We start from the raw sequence: 17,557 nt of genomic DNA on the forward strand, positions 1-17,557 counted from the left end.
CTCCTTTTATTTTTGATAATAAAAGACTAAAATAATGGAGTGTATACACACACAAACATTAGAATTCCAGGTAAGATGCAATTCTTATGCCAATAACATTCAGAATTTTAATCAGATATTGAGAGATGAATACTGTACTGTGAAATGGCAGGTTAGCTTTACATTTAGAGTTTAAGGGGAATAGATCCCCAAAGGCTTAATAAAAACAAAACAACAAAATCCCTGATGTTGAGGACCATGTCAAGAAGTAGGCAGCAATGAGGATGCCTGGGCACCTTAGTCTATTAAGCATCTGCCTTCAGCTCAGGTCATGATCCCAGAGTCCTAGGATGGAGTCCCACATCAGGCTCCCTTCCCAGTGGGGCGCCTGCTTCTCCCTCTGACTGCTCTGCCTGCTGCTCGCCCTGCTTGTGTTCTCTCTCTGACAAGTAAGTAAATGAAATCTTAAGAAGAAGAAGTAGACAGCAAGAGGAAACTGCCATCAAAATAGTTACATTATTGATATTTTACCATGCTCTGGGCAGTATGATAAGTACTTTACATTTAACTTCGAACCCTAGCTTAGTACTTTTATTTTCTTTGATTTACAGATAAAGAATCTGTGCATAAGAAATATGTGAACAAAGATCCAATCAATCAATATCAGGTCCTACCGAGAAAATATAAACAAATCATTAGTTAGCGTTCCAGCTATGACATAATTGAGGACAGATTGGTTAAAAAAAAAATTACAAAAATGTGAGCAGATAAAAGGTAAGCAACCCAGGATAATAAAGTGCCTTGGAGGTTAGCACCATTAAAAAACTTTACTAATTATTGGCCGTGCAGGGCAAGAGGAGAAAGCATTTTACCAGAACTCTTGAGAAAGTAGCCATAGGAGAGGGTGCCCTACAGGGGTGGAGGTCATTGGTAATGGATTCCTTTGTCCTAATTCACACAGAAAACAGAGAGTAAATGAACATTTTGATTGGACCATAGAGATCAACTTCTTGAAGCATAAGAAAGAGTCGAAAGGGTTTATAAAGTGAACAAGGAGAAAAAAATGGAAGCTATCTGTCACAACATTTTGTATAACTTACAAGCAAATAAAAATCTCCAGATAGATGAGAAGATTCAGTAAATAAAAATGAAGATTAAGATCAAATGCCCTTATAGTATAAGGAACAAAAACTCTATGAGAAAACAATGGGAAAGGATGTGGACTTTGAATCAGTATGAACGGGGACTTTGACTTATTAATCTATGCATTTCTCTTTTGTTTGAACACCATAACTTAAGAGTATATTTATATTTTACTTTTGAATTTACAACTGAAGTTAACAACCACTAACTTTTTAATACATGATACTACCTCAATTATAGGGGAGATTTCAGGTCCTCACACCTGAGCCTTCACTCACAACACTATAAAACCCCCAGGCAGCAAGATGATCATATCAGATACACTGCAGAAAGCTAGAGTCAAGCCAGACTGAGAATCAAAACGACAGTCTACCAAACGTAGTAGGAGTAAAACGTGGTAGGAACCAAATGTAGTAGGAACCGAATATGTGGGGGTATCAGTCAAGTTACAAACATGGTGTTTGTGGGATAACAATAAAGAATGAGACAGATTCCCAATAAAATGGAGGAAAGAGGTACCTCAGAAATAGCCTCAGAGACCACTGAAGGTAGGCTATTTACCTTTGGCAAGCAGTTCTATTATTAACATGCTCAGGGTTACATGAACAGCTTCCATGACAGGTATGCAGAGTCCTCTACCTTGCTTTCTTTAAGTCTTGGCTATCTATAATCAGAAGATTCAAATGGGTAATTCTAACAAAATATTTTATAAGTGTATAAATGAAATCAACCTCTGGCCACATTTTCTTGGAAATACTAATTTGGTTCTCATTTTGTCCAGAGCAATGTTTGGCACATAGTAAACACTTAATATTTTTGAATGAATAATAAGAAATATAAATGGCTCCAAGGTTAAGAGAAGACTGTAGAATACTAAAATGATTCAAATTAAATTTAGTACAATTTCAGAAATTTAGTAATTCCTAAAATGAGTCCTAGAAATAGATCTGAAGGGGAGAGAACATATTTGAAACACAACTTGGCATTTCAGTCATCCCATTAATCTGAAGACTAATATATCAGATTTATTTGTAAGAAAATTCCTCAGTAAATTAACTGTATTGTTATTTCTTTTGCTTGTTATCCTCTTTAATAATAATAATAATAAAACTATAAGTGATCAAGAATAAAAAAGGTAATAGTCCACAGGTCATAGTAAATTCTTTTCTTCCTGACTCATCATTAGATAATAGTGAATGCCCCCAAATCCCTTCTGTGGCTAGGGGCCCTAAGTTTCGTGCTCTTTTGAGCTTCATGAGAACATATGTTATTAAACTTCATCTTTGCCAGTCACCTGCGACAATAACTTACAGGCAATTCAAGGATGAGTTGCAAGAGCCTGTCCTCTACCCAGGTAGTAATGCTTATTGCCATTCCCAATGAACATAAAGGAGATGTCTCTGTTGTGGTATCTTAATAGATCCTGTAGTTCCCAGACAGTTGGGTAACTGTTTGATATAATTATTGTGTCTCATAAAAAATAAATTTTGTACAGTAATACTCTAGCCTGCTGTGCTGCTTCACTTCAAAATAACTTATGGCTACTAGATTCCCCTGTACAATATTGGTCCCCAGCAGTAATAAAGTTGTCATCAAGAGGTGATGATAGACCACTTTGCATTCTTATAACCGTTTTTTTGTATTATAACTGTTTGAAACTTTATGACATCTTCATAAATGTGATCAATTGCAATAATAAAGTTGTGAGGCATTTGTGGCAGCTTATTTTTCTCTGCCTCCTTGCTTGTTGGTCTAATGTCTGTGATTGTATCACTGACTGCCTTAGAGCTCTGGGCTATGAAAGGAACAACCAGATTAGCTTCTAGACTTGTTCCCTGGCTTCCTGGTACTTCCAGTAGTTTATTCATGTAACTGTAAACCTATCAAGTTGAAGCAATACAGGGATAACTTTTGTGTCCTACATAAACTAGGAGAGGCAAATCTACACTCTAGGTAAGTTCATTTTTCTTTTTTTCCCCAATATTAGGAACATATTTTGTTATTTTATTTTATGTTAAATTATGTTTTATTATATGCTAAAATATGTTAAACATATTTTGTTATTTTAGTGATTGTATTAAAGTTTTTATTTGCTTTTCATTGTACAAATAACATAGAAAAAATGTCCATTTACTTAAATAGAAAAATACATATTGACAAAATGATAAAGTCATCCAAAAAGATACCTCTAAGAAAAGATACTGCTCTACAACAGTCACAGGGAAATGTAGTCCAATTTTTTTGGATAAATAAATAAATAATTTTTATGGTAGCTCAAGTGTTACATATGGTAAAATGGAAATATCGCTTCCATATTTCTACAATGCCCTGAAGCCTAGTCCCCAAGCATGACACAATATTAGCTCCAGAGACAAAATACCAATTTTTGTACTATTTGAGTTGCTTTGTTTTTTAAGATTTTATTTATTTATTTGACAGACAGAGATCACAAGTAGGCAGAGAGGCAGGCAGAGAGAGAGAGAGAGAGGAAGAAGCAGGCTCCCTGCTGAGCAGAGAGCCTGATGTGGGGCTTGATCCCAGCACCCTGGGATCATGACCCTAGCTGAAGGCAGAGGCTTTAATTCAATGAGCCACCCAGGCGTCCCTTAAGTTGTTTTTTTAAAAAAATATATATATTTTGTCTATCCTAGAAATAATAGAAACTTCCTTCTCTTCTCCTGAAATTCCATACCACAAACCCAGTTCGAATATGTATAAAGTAGAAAAGTGAGTTACATTTGGGCTGGATTATTTCTACTGATTCATTCAGAAATAAGTTAATTGATAAACACATTTTTTAAAAAGCTAATAAAATATGTTAATATGTAGTCTGAAAAACATCTACAACATTAAAACACTTTGATTCCTATGCCTTTGTTCCTATAGCATATAATATAGAAACAAATTTAAGCATTAAATAAAATGCTTTGAACTATATGCTTTTAAAATTCCTCCTGATTTATCAAATGATTTTGACAGGAAGTCAAACAATTATATTGTTTGTTGTATGAATATGTTGTATGAATTATAAACAATTCACACCCTAAAAAATTAACACCACTTTTATTAATTTTGTTTTCCTTAACCATCCAACTATTTATGATAAGGATGATAGGTGAAAAATACTCTTATTAATAAATGCACACAGTATGTCAGTGAATTGTCTTCAGATGCTCTCCTGTGACTTCCCAAGAAGTTTTCTGATTTCTTGTGGGCACACTGACACTACATTGTTGTGAGATTAAGCCAGAAATCCTGGGATTTCTTAATAATTCCATGAACTCAAGCATGTAAGAACTCTGCCTGAGATTATGTGAACTATTTAATTTTGAGCATGTTTATCATGGGATAGAAAAGATATCTAAGAAAGTGTGGTATTTTCATACAGTGCAACCACACTTGTTGGTAAAGAATGTTGGGTGCTAGAGTTAAGCCCTGGACTCCTTGCTACTGGTAAGAAGAAAGATTAGTGATTCACAGACCTGTACCCCTGGGGATAAAAATATATGTTTATAAAAAATAAAAAATTAATTAAAAAAACCGATTTCTAAACTAAAAATTCTGTATGTTTGCAAAAAAAAAAAAAAGAAGAAAGATTAGAGCACAAATTAAGGAACAGTTTTCTGATACTTCCAATTAACTAAAACCAGGTGGAGCTCTTTGAAAGGCAAAAAGGTTTCATCATTGAGGGCGCCTAATAAATGTTTGAGTAATCCCACCTAAAAAATGTTGAAGGGAGAATAAAAAGCATCGGCATGTGACCGGAGTGGATTCCCTCTATCTCATGAAAGTTCGCTTATTGCTAGAAATAGAGTTCGCTCCACTCACGCCTCCATTCTTTCCTTACCATGTTCATCTCATGAGCACTACTGCATCCTGACCTCCTGCTGTTCTAAATTATCCAATTATTTTAGAGAGATAGTAACTCTAAAGGTAGAGGGCAGCTGTGGGGTAGTGAAAAATTACTGCATTTTACATCAATTTTATGAAATACAGACTTTCACAATCACTGTCAAAAGAGAACTTAGCAGTACTTAATTCCTGCCTTAATTATCTCTATAGATTATGCTTTTTCATAAGCTCTACAAATTCAAGGATGCAGATAATTTGGAGACTATCCAGGAAGAAGCAGTGAAAATGATTAAGATGCTGGGAAATTGGCTCTGTTATTAAAAGAGAAAGAATCAGATAGACTGACTGATGGCAATGGGTGTTTTCAAGTAAAATTAAGTATATGCATAAGATTCGTAATTCATTTTTTTCTTGATACCCCATAAATTCAGACAAAGAACGTTTGATTAAATTGATAAAAAGTCCTAAATGTACACTGATTTTAAAGATGTGACAAAACTTGGACATCAGAAACAACAAATTAGGATAGTAGTTTCCTTCATTAAAAAAAAAATAAAGGGCTTCTAATATATCACTCACTGTTTGACAGAGACAATGGAGGCAGTGAAAATTAACATTTTAGGACCTTTTTCTAAATGAAGAACAATTAAAAGCAAAGAATTAAAAATCTTTTTTGAAGTAATTTAAGTCTGTGAATATATTGTACAGTAACTTAATACAGCTGTAGAGAATGGTGCGGTCTGTGTTTTGAGGACGCGAGAATGGACATTTAGTATATACGTGGGTTTGTGAGTCAAGACTGATGAATGGAAGCAGAAGTTGAAACTTAGTGGCTGTGACCACATTTCAGCCTTAGGATGTTTTCTGCCCTCCACAAAGAGTTAACCACACATGACTTTACATTTAAATTAAATGTTCAAAGTTAAAATTTAGAAATTTAAAAGATTTTACATTAAAATATAGATTTCTGACTCCTGGGGGTGGGGGAGGAGACTGTAGGATAACATGACTGTGGTCTGCATTCTTACCTGAAAATGAGTGGGTAGAGTTGTACAATAGGATCTATTCCTTGAGATAAATCTCGTGCATTTTTGCTCACCATGATTTTCTTTATTCCCTACTGTTGAATAGATTCCTGTTGTATATCAAAGCCTCATCTGAGTCATCACTCATCATCTTAGAGCAGTTCTATTTTACTAATTTGTTTGTTGTCTGTATTCATTTATGGAAATTCTTGACTTAGCACATTTTGTGTTTTCACATAGCTTATAAGAGAATTCAACAATTCCATCTCTACTGGGCATAAATTGAGAAGTTCTTATTATTAGTATTTACTTACAGATGAAAAATATATATTTCCTAAAGGTCAGTGAAATATTGACACTTGAAGCAAGGAGAGATTAAGATATTACCATATTGTTGGACTCTGACAAATCATTATGGATTATTATCAAATTGGCTTTTTGTGACCGGTCATTCTAAGGTCATACAGCAACTAGGATAAATAATATTGTGTTCCTTCACGCTCATATTTTCTTTACTGCTTTCCTCTGATTTTAATTTACTGAATAAATAACATTAGAAAAGCCAGAACAAACTAAAATAAAACAAGAAAGAAAACTGGCAAACAACTCTTCTATTATTACCTTTATTTTCATCAGCATTCATATTTTAATACTGATAATTATAATGTGGTCATAATTTTCCATTTAAATTATCCATATTTTTAAAACCTACCATGCTTTCAACACTTAATTAACAGATTTCAAATGGGCAATTACTATGTCATAATATCTTCTAAGAACTAAGCATAAAAGCATTAATAAACCACTCTCTTCACTTAACTGGCATTCTAATGGGGAAGATACACAATAAGCAAGACAGGTAAGTCAATTACATAATACATTATTTTTTTATTATTGTTGTTGACTATATTCCCTATATTATACTTTTCATCTCTGTGACTTATTTACTTTATAACTGAAAGTTTTTACCTCCTAATCCCTTTCATCTATTTTGCCCATCCCTCCTGCCCCTCCCCACTCAACCACCACCAGTTCACTCTCTGTATTTATGAATCCATTTCCAGTGTTTTGTTTGTTCATTTGTTTTGTTTGTTAGATTCCACATATGAGTGAAATCATATGGTATTTGTCTTTCTCTGACTTATTTCACTTAGTGTAATACTCTCTAGGTCCATCCATGTTGTTGTAAATGGCAAGTTCTCATTCTTTTATATATATATATATATTTCAACCATAAAAAATACATATATTTATATATGTGATATATATATATATATTTAACAATATTAATTGCTGCAATCCATTAGCATGGTTTATCTTTCCATTTGTTTGTGTCATCTTCAATTTCTTTCATCAGGTCTCATAGTTTTCAGAGTACAAGTCTTTCACCTCCTTGGTTAAATTTATTTCTAAGCATTTCATTCTCTATGCTAATTTTGTATCCTACAAATTTATTGAATTCATTTTTTTATTGCGTTATGTTAGTCACCATACAGAACATCATTAATTTTTGAAATATTTTATTTATTTAAGAAAGAGAGAGCAACATTAGATTAGTTTTAAGTGTAGAAGAGAAAAACATTAAGGGAAGGGTATATAAAATATTAGAGTAAGAATTAAAATTTTTCCAAGGTTGATCTAACTTTTAATATGAAGCTAACTTTTAAATCAAGATCCAATGGAACTGAAGGATGCTTAGTTGTACAAATGATACCTAATTAAATACTTGTTTAATATTGCCACATATTATGTATTTTTATCATTGTGTTTGCATTAATTTATAATTATAATTTATAATTATTTTACTGAAGGATGCTTAGTTGTACAAATGATACCTAATTAAATACTTGTTTAATATTGCCACATATTATGTATTTTTATCATTTTGTTTGCATTAATTTATAATTATAATTTATAATTCATTTTACAACACCAATATTTCTGGACTCTGATACTATTGCAAAATGTTGCAGTTTTTTAAAACATATACAAAGCCAACACAACAATAAAAAAAATTTAAAGAGTTTTTTAAAGATTTTTTTAAAGATTTGTTTACCTATTTGAGAGAGAGAGAAAAAGCATGTATGCGGGGAGAGGGACAGGGGAGAGGGTCTTCAAGCACTGAGCACAGAGCACTATGCAGGGCTCAATCCCATGAATGAGATCATGACCTGAGAGGAAACTGAGAGTAAAATGTTCAACCGACTGAGCCACCCAGGTGCCCCAACAAAAATGTACCTTAACTGGGTGATGACTAGGAGGTTAAATACATAGTAACAAGTTTTTGAGCTGAACGTTTCAGATCTCTGCACTTCATGTATGTTACATTAACACAGGAACTGGCACTACAACTACTACATCTCCATTAAAAGCCCTACTACTACCTACTACTACAATTTCCTCTCTGACCACCATAGTCATCCAAATTTTCAGGTTGAGCATTTATTAAATCTCAGGCATGTATAAGAAACTTTGCATTCATTATTTTATTTAATATTTATTAAAATTCTTTGTAATTGGCAGGGTTTTCCCTAGTTTGCAGAATAGGATGTTTAAGATCTAGATGTTAAGCCACTTGCCCAAAGTAACAAAATAGAGGCTACTGCCAAGGATATAGTATAAGATATAATACAAAATTCACACACCTTAATGTAGTGGGTGAGACAATATTAAAATTCATATTAATAAGTGTTTTTTAATTAGTTGCCATGTTTCTTCTATATTAGGACATATTTCCATGTGTTTTTGGTTTTTTGGGTTTTTTGGGGTTTTTGTTTTGTTTTGTTTTCTGGGGTGATGGGAAATAACTACATAAGAGACATGATTCTGAAGCTTTTTATCTGGCACTTACTCTTAAATTTATTGAGGACTGCAAGAAACTTTTGTTTATATCAGTTATATGTATCAATATTTACCACAGTAGAAATTAAAACTGAGGCACTTTAAAAATATTTATGTAAAAATTAATTCTACAAGATGGGATTGGGAGGGAGACAAACCATAAGTGACTCTTAATCTCACAAAACAAACTGAGGGTTGCCGGGGGGAGGGGGTTTGGGAGAAGGGGGTGGGATTATGGACATTGGGGAGGGTATGTGATTTGGTGAGTGCTGTGAAGTGTGTAAACCTGGTGATTCACAGACCTGTACCCCTGGGGATAAAAATATATGTTTATCAAAAAAAAAATTAATTCTAAAATAGCACTATAAATCATTATATTCTAATGAAAACAAACTATTTTAGTGTGAAATATAAAGAATAACCATGAAAATGGTGACTTTTTTTTTTTACATTTTTTGGAAATCTTTATTGTCAGGTTTCTGGATTCTCTAAATTTTCATATCTGCTTCTGCATTTTCTGTGTTTCAGTATCTTACACGGTGCAGCCTCTGGATATCTCCCTGGACACTCATAAAAGAATGAATGAAAAAGGCATCTTAGTATTATTAAGAAAGGAGTTTTGACCTTTCAGGCCCCCTGAAGTGAGTACCACACTGTAGGAATTGCTGTCCTGAGGAAAACCATGTGAGATACTGAGGAGAAAAAAAGAAGGAAGAGAATAGTAAATATAGCAGTGGAATCAAAAGGGAATTTATTTGCTGTTTAGAGCTGAAGGGTTAGTGGTGCCAAGAAAATCAAGTGACTCAGTCATTAGAGGAAATCTGCTATTGATCACCTATATCGTCTCAGGTGTGTCACATAACTATTCCAGGGACTTTCACTCTCAAATAAGAGATTTAAACTATAGCCTCAAGCTTCTGTGATGTGAAGATTCTATCATTTTGCAAAATCAAGATATTCTTGGGGCTTCTTCCCACTGCTAACTGAAAGGTTTTGCATAGCACTTGAGGCATATATATAAGAATAAGAATGTTTGGGAGTGTAATTGATCTTATCTGAGGTCTCTAAGATGGTTATTGCTTCTTGAGGACCAGAACTCTTTAAGATTAAAAAAAAAAAGATGGATAAAGAAATTTGGGATTAGCCTTTGGGTTCCAGAATAGATGCATTTAAATCTTTAATAAGTAAGAGTGGTTGTTAAGCCTTTTAACCAAAAAAGTTGCTTACATGGCAGAGAATTCACTGGCAAGTAAAATGGGGTAATGGAGACTGGGATCAACCTTGGTATAATTTGAGGGCTCTTTGGTCATGGTCACTTTTGATAGACATCTACACATGGTTTGTATTTAGTTACTGCTTTATATAGTTACTAGTTACCTGATATTCCTATTCCTTTTAGCCATATTCGTGTATACATTTAGGATATATAACCATAGCAAAATGGTCAAACAATGAATTAAACATTAGAACAGTAGTCTTAACTAAACTACAAACTTTATTTGAATTTTACCGTTTTTCCCCTAAATTACTTTTTCTGTTCCAGCATCCAATCCAGGATCTCATATTGTACTTAATTTCCTTGTTGCTTTAGTTTCCTCCAGTTTGTGACAGTTTTTCAGTCTTTCCTTACTTTTCTTGACCCCAGCACTTTTGATGAATATTTGTCAGTTTAGATTACCCTGATGTTTCCTTGTGGTTGGAATGATATTATGAACTGTTGTCAAGAATACAAGACAAGTGGGGCACCTGGGTGGCTCAGTGGGTTAATCCGCTGCCTTCGACTCAGGTCATGATCTCAGGGTCCTGGGATCGAGTCCCGCATCGGGCTCTCTGCTCAGCGGGGAGCCTGCTTCCCTCTCTCACTCTCTGCCTGCCTCTCTGCCTACTTGTGATCTCTCTCTGTCAAATAAATAAATAAAATCTTAAAAAAAAAAAAGAATACAAGACAAGTGATGTTATGTCTTTTTTAGTATAGCATATCAGGAGCACAATGTCAGTCTGTCTTATTACTGTGTTGTTTACTTTGACCAACTAGCTAAGGTGGTATCTACCAAGTTATTCTGCTTATATTGTTAACAATTTTCCCTTTGAAAAATATTACTTACCTTGAAACTGCAGATATCCTTTTCTCCTCCCATTTTAGCCTACTGATTTTGGCATCCATCAGTGGGTCTTGCATGCAACAATTATCACTGTGTTGTACCCACAATGATAATTTTGGATTTTACACATTCCTCTTTTACTATAACTTGGAATTCTTATGTAAGATGAGGAGCTGCCGTCTGTTTCTTCTCTCTCATTTATTTATTTTTTTCAACTATATATTTAGATCCATATGAACTCATCGATATTTATTTATTCTATGAGCTATAACCTAATGCTATCATTATTTATTCTGTTACTCAACTTGTTCCAGCTTTGAACCATTAGGCTCGTTCACATCCTTCAGGTTGGCTTCTGTGTCCTTGTGACATGCTCTCATTTTTTTTTCCCTCCAATGTTCCTTTAATTCCTAGAAGATATATTTGCAAATAAAAACACTCACCTAATCTACATTTTAGTGACATTTTTATCAGAAATAAGAAAGTTACTTTTAAAAGGAAACTCATTCTATGCAGAGTTTGCAAATGCTTGACAATCTTTCCATTTTAAATGATTGTTACCAAAAACTAAGCAACTGTATCAACTACAAAAAGTTATATAGAGACATTTAACACATAAAAGATTGTCATCTGGGGCGCCTGGGTGGCTCAGTGGGTTAAGCCACTGCCTTCGGCTCAGGTCATGATCTCAGGGTCCTGGGATCGAGTCCCGCATCGGGCTCTCTGCTCGGCAGGGAGCCTGCTTCCCTCTCTCTCTCTCTCTGCCTGCCTCTCCATCTGCTTGTGGTTTCTGTCTGTCAAATAAATAAATAAATAAAATCTTTAAAAAAAAAAAAAAAAAAAAAAAAAAAAAAAATAAAAGATTGTCATCTATTCATAATTATCCAGTGAAGGTCCTTCTAGTGAAGTTTTACCCTCATTTTTAAGCCTCTTAAAAAATTAGAATGCAATATGTTTCATTTGCTTTGTGAGAAAAATTTCTTGACATTATAATAGAAATTTTCCAAACAGATTTTTACATAAATCTTTGCACAATAGTTAAAAAGAGAGAAAAATAAGTAACCTAGATTATCATGTAGCATGGCTGAAATATTATTTTCATTTTGATCTATGTCCTTCATGGACTATCATTTTCAGTTGACAGATAGTAAACCACATAGAGAAATTAACTTAGCTCAGAACCAGGTATTGGGGACAGTGGATCACAAAACATCTAATCAGTATTTTTAAATTTCAAAATAAATTTAATCAAATTTCTCTCACTAACATTATTGACGTGTTATATACCATTAGAAAATAAAACAGATTTTTAAAGTTTTATTTATATCTTGAACTCACAGTTTTCACATTTCATAATGTAAATAATATATTACAGTAAAATCATACCTATATGATTCATAAATAAATATGCCTATATCAAAATGTAGTCACTTTTTAATAATGGGATCATCAAAAATTTGAAAAGACTGCTCCAAACTTATTTACAATACCTGGAAAGCTACAGTTCTGCACATAAAATGTTACAGAATTTTCCTCTATCTTGTAACAAAGGCTACTATTTGTAGAAGCCCCAACCCAAAAGGAAAACTTTAAATTCAGCCTTTACTTGATCCCTGTGCCCTGCTAACTTGTTTTCTGAGAATTGAGTATCTATGAACAGATGGCAGCAGGAGGAAGAAGGGGTACGAATCTTCCACTTGGCTCATAAATGAATAGCTACTCCATTTTCTAGAGGTGTAGAACACAGGTTTCTGAATCTGCAAATGAAAAATGGAATTTATAGTATTGTTTCAGGATGGTGAGAGTTTTCAAGAGATTTCTGGGCATCTTCTGATAGAAAACATAAATTAGTTTTTTTTTTTTTTCCCTCTCTTTTTAAACCAGGTATGTTGATTAGAGCATCATTCCAACTTCTCAAATTATGTTGATTATCAGTTTTATAGTTTAGTGTTATGAGCTTTTGCATTTTTGTTGTGTTTATTTTTATGTCTTTGATAGAATTTTAATAATAAAATGAGAAAGTGAGCAATTGTAGGAAGATAAGGGAATATAACACTGGGAATGTATATTGGTGTTTTATTGTTTTCTGTAAACATTTTTAGTATGTTTCTGCAAATATAATTGTTCAAAGATACTTCCTTACAAAAGCTTTCCAATCTGAGATTATCATAACTGCATTAAACTAATTGAAAAGATATACCAAACTGATTTATCTCAGTTAGGAGTCAGAACATAAATGACACAATTTTGGCATAGTCTTTTTTTTTTCTTAACATTGGAAATCACCAGATGTAGGAAAATATTCACAGCAGAAATACCAAGAATTTATATAATATAATTCACCTTTTTTAAAATTCATCTTACCTGCTTTAAGAATTAATAAAGATGAAATATTTATATTTCAATGAGCATTTCTCCCTTCAACCCCTTTCATCTTTAATTTGGTCCTGCAGGGTGAAAAATGCTTTGAGCTATGTTATAGATCTCTGAACTTCATAGAAGACTGGTATTACATCATCCTAATGAGAAATCCACTCCAAATATCAAAAAAGCATAGAAATATATCCCAGGAGAAAACTCCAGATATTGAAATTACTTCAAGTTGGACTGGAGAGTAATTCAATTAAAATTTTTGTAGACCTCTGTTAAGAGAATGGCCTGGATTATTTAGTCATCATTTACAGGTCCATCCTTAAGCAAAATAAGAAGTTAGAAGTTTGTCTTAGATAGCTTTCAGTTTCCTCCTTTAGTGTTTTTGTTTGTTTTGGTTTGCTTTAATTTAGATGCTAATCTTCTGCAGATCCCATTCCAGTATAGATTTTTTACAAGGAGAAAATAATGAGAATAATAATTAGAATTAGAATAAATAATTAAAAATAATTAGAACCAGTTTGTCTAAAGATATTGAATTAGAATTGAATTAGCATTTATTCAGAACCCAGTGTCACATATATTATTTCTCTGCACAGCTACAAAAGCTCAGCTTTGGACATTTAACTATCGAATTTTAATAGGAGATGGGGTTAAAACTCAAAAAGATTAAACAACTTCCTTAAAGTTGCAGTGCAAAAAATTCTCAGATCCAGAGGTACAAACTTAAATCATCTCTCTTAAATTCTAGATATATATTGTTACATCATTTTTCCTCAAAAATGTTTCAGGAGTATATTTCAAGAGTTTGCAGTCTCCATTTAGTTTGCCCTCAAATCATGTACACAGCATTGACAAAACATGAACACTCTAGAGTCTTACTACTCAGGTTTAAACACCAGTGCTGACATTTGCTATGTGAATTTGGGTGAACTGTACTCATACTCTCTTCACCTCAATATGTTGAACAAGAAAATATGCACAAAAAATAAAATCCATTCAAGAACTTACTAAGAGAATTACAAAATAATTTATGTAAAACATTAAGCACAATACCTATAACCAAAAAAATTACCTAAAAATCCTTTAGTTAAATAATTTATTAGACTGTCAACTCCAGTAGAGCTAAAGAAGGGTTTTTTTTTTTTTTAACTGCAGATGTAGCAGTTAAAAGTACATAGAGTATATTATAAAAGTACATAAAGATATACTATAACTTCACCCAGCCCAGTCACTGGCACAAAGTAAGAAACTCAGCTACTTATGGAATAAATAAATTAATGAATTAATGAATCAATGAATCAATGAGTGCAGTGTCTTATCCAAATGACTTGCTTGTTGAAAATAGTAATAAAATTATATGAGATTTTGATTGATTCATTGTCATGAATCTGTTCCAGATGCTTCAAACATAGGGGTGTTCGATAAATATAAGTTAAAATGCTGAAGCCTATGTTTTTCATGGAGAGTCAGCAGGTTTTCAGTAGGGGTATTTCATTATTAAGCCCTGTTACTTTCTCTTTCACCTGTTAAAGACATATGTCAGGAAATATAAGATTTTGAAAATTTTATTGAATTTTACTCTTTACAACTTCATGCAATAGAACTGGTTATGTCTATAGTCTATGAACCATTTTTACGATGCTGGTTAATGGGGCTTTTATAAGACCTATGCTTTAATATCTCTTGAGTGTCAATGTCTACAGGTATAGTCCTGACAAATTATATCATAATGTTAAGTGGTGTGAAACCCACCTGTGTTTAATTTTTACCTTGATTACTCAAAATTTATTTTGGATAAACTGGATGCATACCAACCTGTCACTATGAATAAACACATTTTTGCCAAACTTACAATATAATTTCATTTTGTTACACAGAAAAATGACATAGTTGGGCGACTGTCTAACCAAGGATTCCCAAATAGTGCCTCAATAATAATATCAACATTTTGACAAACATTACCTTAAAAGTTACTGACTTAAATATGCTACTGCAATTCTGTAAATCAGTTCAAATCATAGACTTACTTAGATGAACACTTTCTAGGAAGTTTGTCTTCTCACCTTTAGCAGGAAATTGCAAGACTTGGAAAACTTTAGCAGGAAATTGCATGACTTGGGAATGCTTGGGTAAGCAGTAGAAAATATCTGCTATGAAAAATTCTAGATAGTAAATACTGTGGGTGAATTCTATGACGTAGACATTGGGGATGTCAGTGATCCGTAATTATTTCTGAAGACTACTTTGTCTACAAATATTCTTTGCATCCAATTCTATAATGAATCAGACTAGTCAGTTATTTACAACTGGTTAGGCTCCTGAATTTGTATAGGAATATGCTGGCCTCTCCTCTCTATTTGCCAATAATTTGTATAAATCAACTCCCAGTCAGAAAACTTGCAGTTTGTACTCCAGATTCTTGCCAAAGCACATAATCTGAAATCTCAGCTACCTACCTTTTGTGAAAATCTCAGGAGAGACAGAAAGTGTCAAGAACAATTGTTTCAAATGTAGGAGGTGCATTCATTTATCTATTTATTTCAAATTTTACCTTCAGGGAAAGTCAGGCTAAAAATGGTGCAAACCTGTACTGAAATATTTGACCTGTTGTTATAAAATTGCTTTTTCAGCTTATGTTTAAGGGAGAGGAACATTGTTAGGAAAAGGGAAATTTTTTTCATGGGTCATTATGCTATAACACAAGAAGTCTCTGGACTAAAAATAAATAAGTTAATTAAAATAAATAATCAGTTTTATTAAATATTATATATATGTAAAGTATAAGTATATCAATATTTAAAATAATAAATATTAATTGTTTATGTATATGCTATTTATTTATATATGTTTCCTCTGAGCCACTTTTACGTTTTTAACTAATTATCTTATTGTATCTTATACCTTATGATGTATATTATTTTTTTGTCTGTTTATTTTTGTCTTCTGGGAGCACAGAACCAAATTTTTAGCCCATGTCATTAAAAAAAAAAACATTTTGCAAATTTTTATTCACAAGTTTACCCTACTTTTATTTTATTTTTCTACATCTATTTCTATTTTCTTTTATTTTTCATTGATTTAAAGAAATAAATCTTCACCTAATTATAGATATATATATTTAGTTATATTTTTATAAAAATTACATATACAAAATACATACATAAACACACACCCAGGATACAAGAGGCTTTGCTGTAATTCTGTTGCCTATGATCTTTCCCTAGTCACAACAAAGATCTTTTAGATTATCTAATACGTATGTTCTCAATTTTAAAGTCATCTGACCTCATAGTAACATTTAGTTCTCACCTTACCACCCAGACTTCATAAAAGGCACTTCCTTTGGCTTTCATGCACAGTGCTTTTCAGGATTTTCACGATTTTCACTTTTTTTTCTCGTCTCTTGGACCTTCCCATAACTTCATTTGTGAGCTCATCATTTTCTTATCTGTCAAGTGTTGATGTCCCTTTCTTCCTTTGCCATTTGAAATATTCAAATGAAACAATCACATCTGTTTGTATAGTTCCAATTACCACTTGCTGATTATTTAAAAATTCCAAATATCTAAGCTAGTATCTCCTCTGTATTTCACACACAGTTGATTGTTGCCATAAAAATCTTAAAATCAGCATGTCCAAAATTAACTATGATCTTTCCTCTCCAATCTGTTTTCCCTCCCAACTTCCCTATCTCAATTTTCTAGCCTAGAACTAGAAAATTACTTTTAAATCAGCACTCACTATATGAGCCATATTCAGTCAACTACCAGATTCTGACACCTCCAAATATAAATATAAATATTTCCCAAATTTACCTTCATTCCCCTCAACTGCTGCAGGTCAGACCAATGCCATCTCTCTCCGGCGTTATGATAACATCCCCTAAATAGTCTCCTGGTCTTCACTGAAGCCTCTTCTCAATCCGTTCTTCAGTCTGCAAATGGATGAGATTCCCTGTGCTGCCTGAATGAGGACCTTGTGGTAGATGGGAGCATGAAAGGCCAAGAAATGGATAGAAGTCCCTGGTAGAATGCACTGAGAGATGTAGAGTGATAGAAGACAATGTTAAGGAGTTTGAACCCAATCAAAAAATTCAGGGCTTATTTAGCCAGAGTAAGCATGTAAGCCTTTTATTCTAAGAGAAGTAGGATTGTACAGAAAGATTTTAGTGAAGTAAACATAATGATTACTTTTAAAATAAAGTACTGTGCTAACAGCAGAATCTAGTCTGTAGCAGTGGTC

This window comes from Mustela putorius, unplaced genomic scaffold, assembly GCF_011764305.1.
Source record: "Mustela putorius furo isolate JIRA1106 unplaced genomic scaffold, ASM1176430v1.1 tig00000281_pilon_pilon_pilon, whole genome shotgun sequence".
Lineage (NCBI taxonomy): Eukaryota > Metazoa > Chordata > Mammalia > Carnivora > Mustelidae > Mustela > Mustela putorius.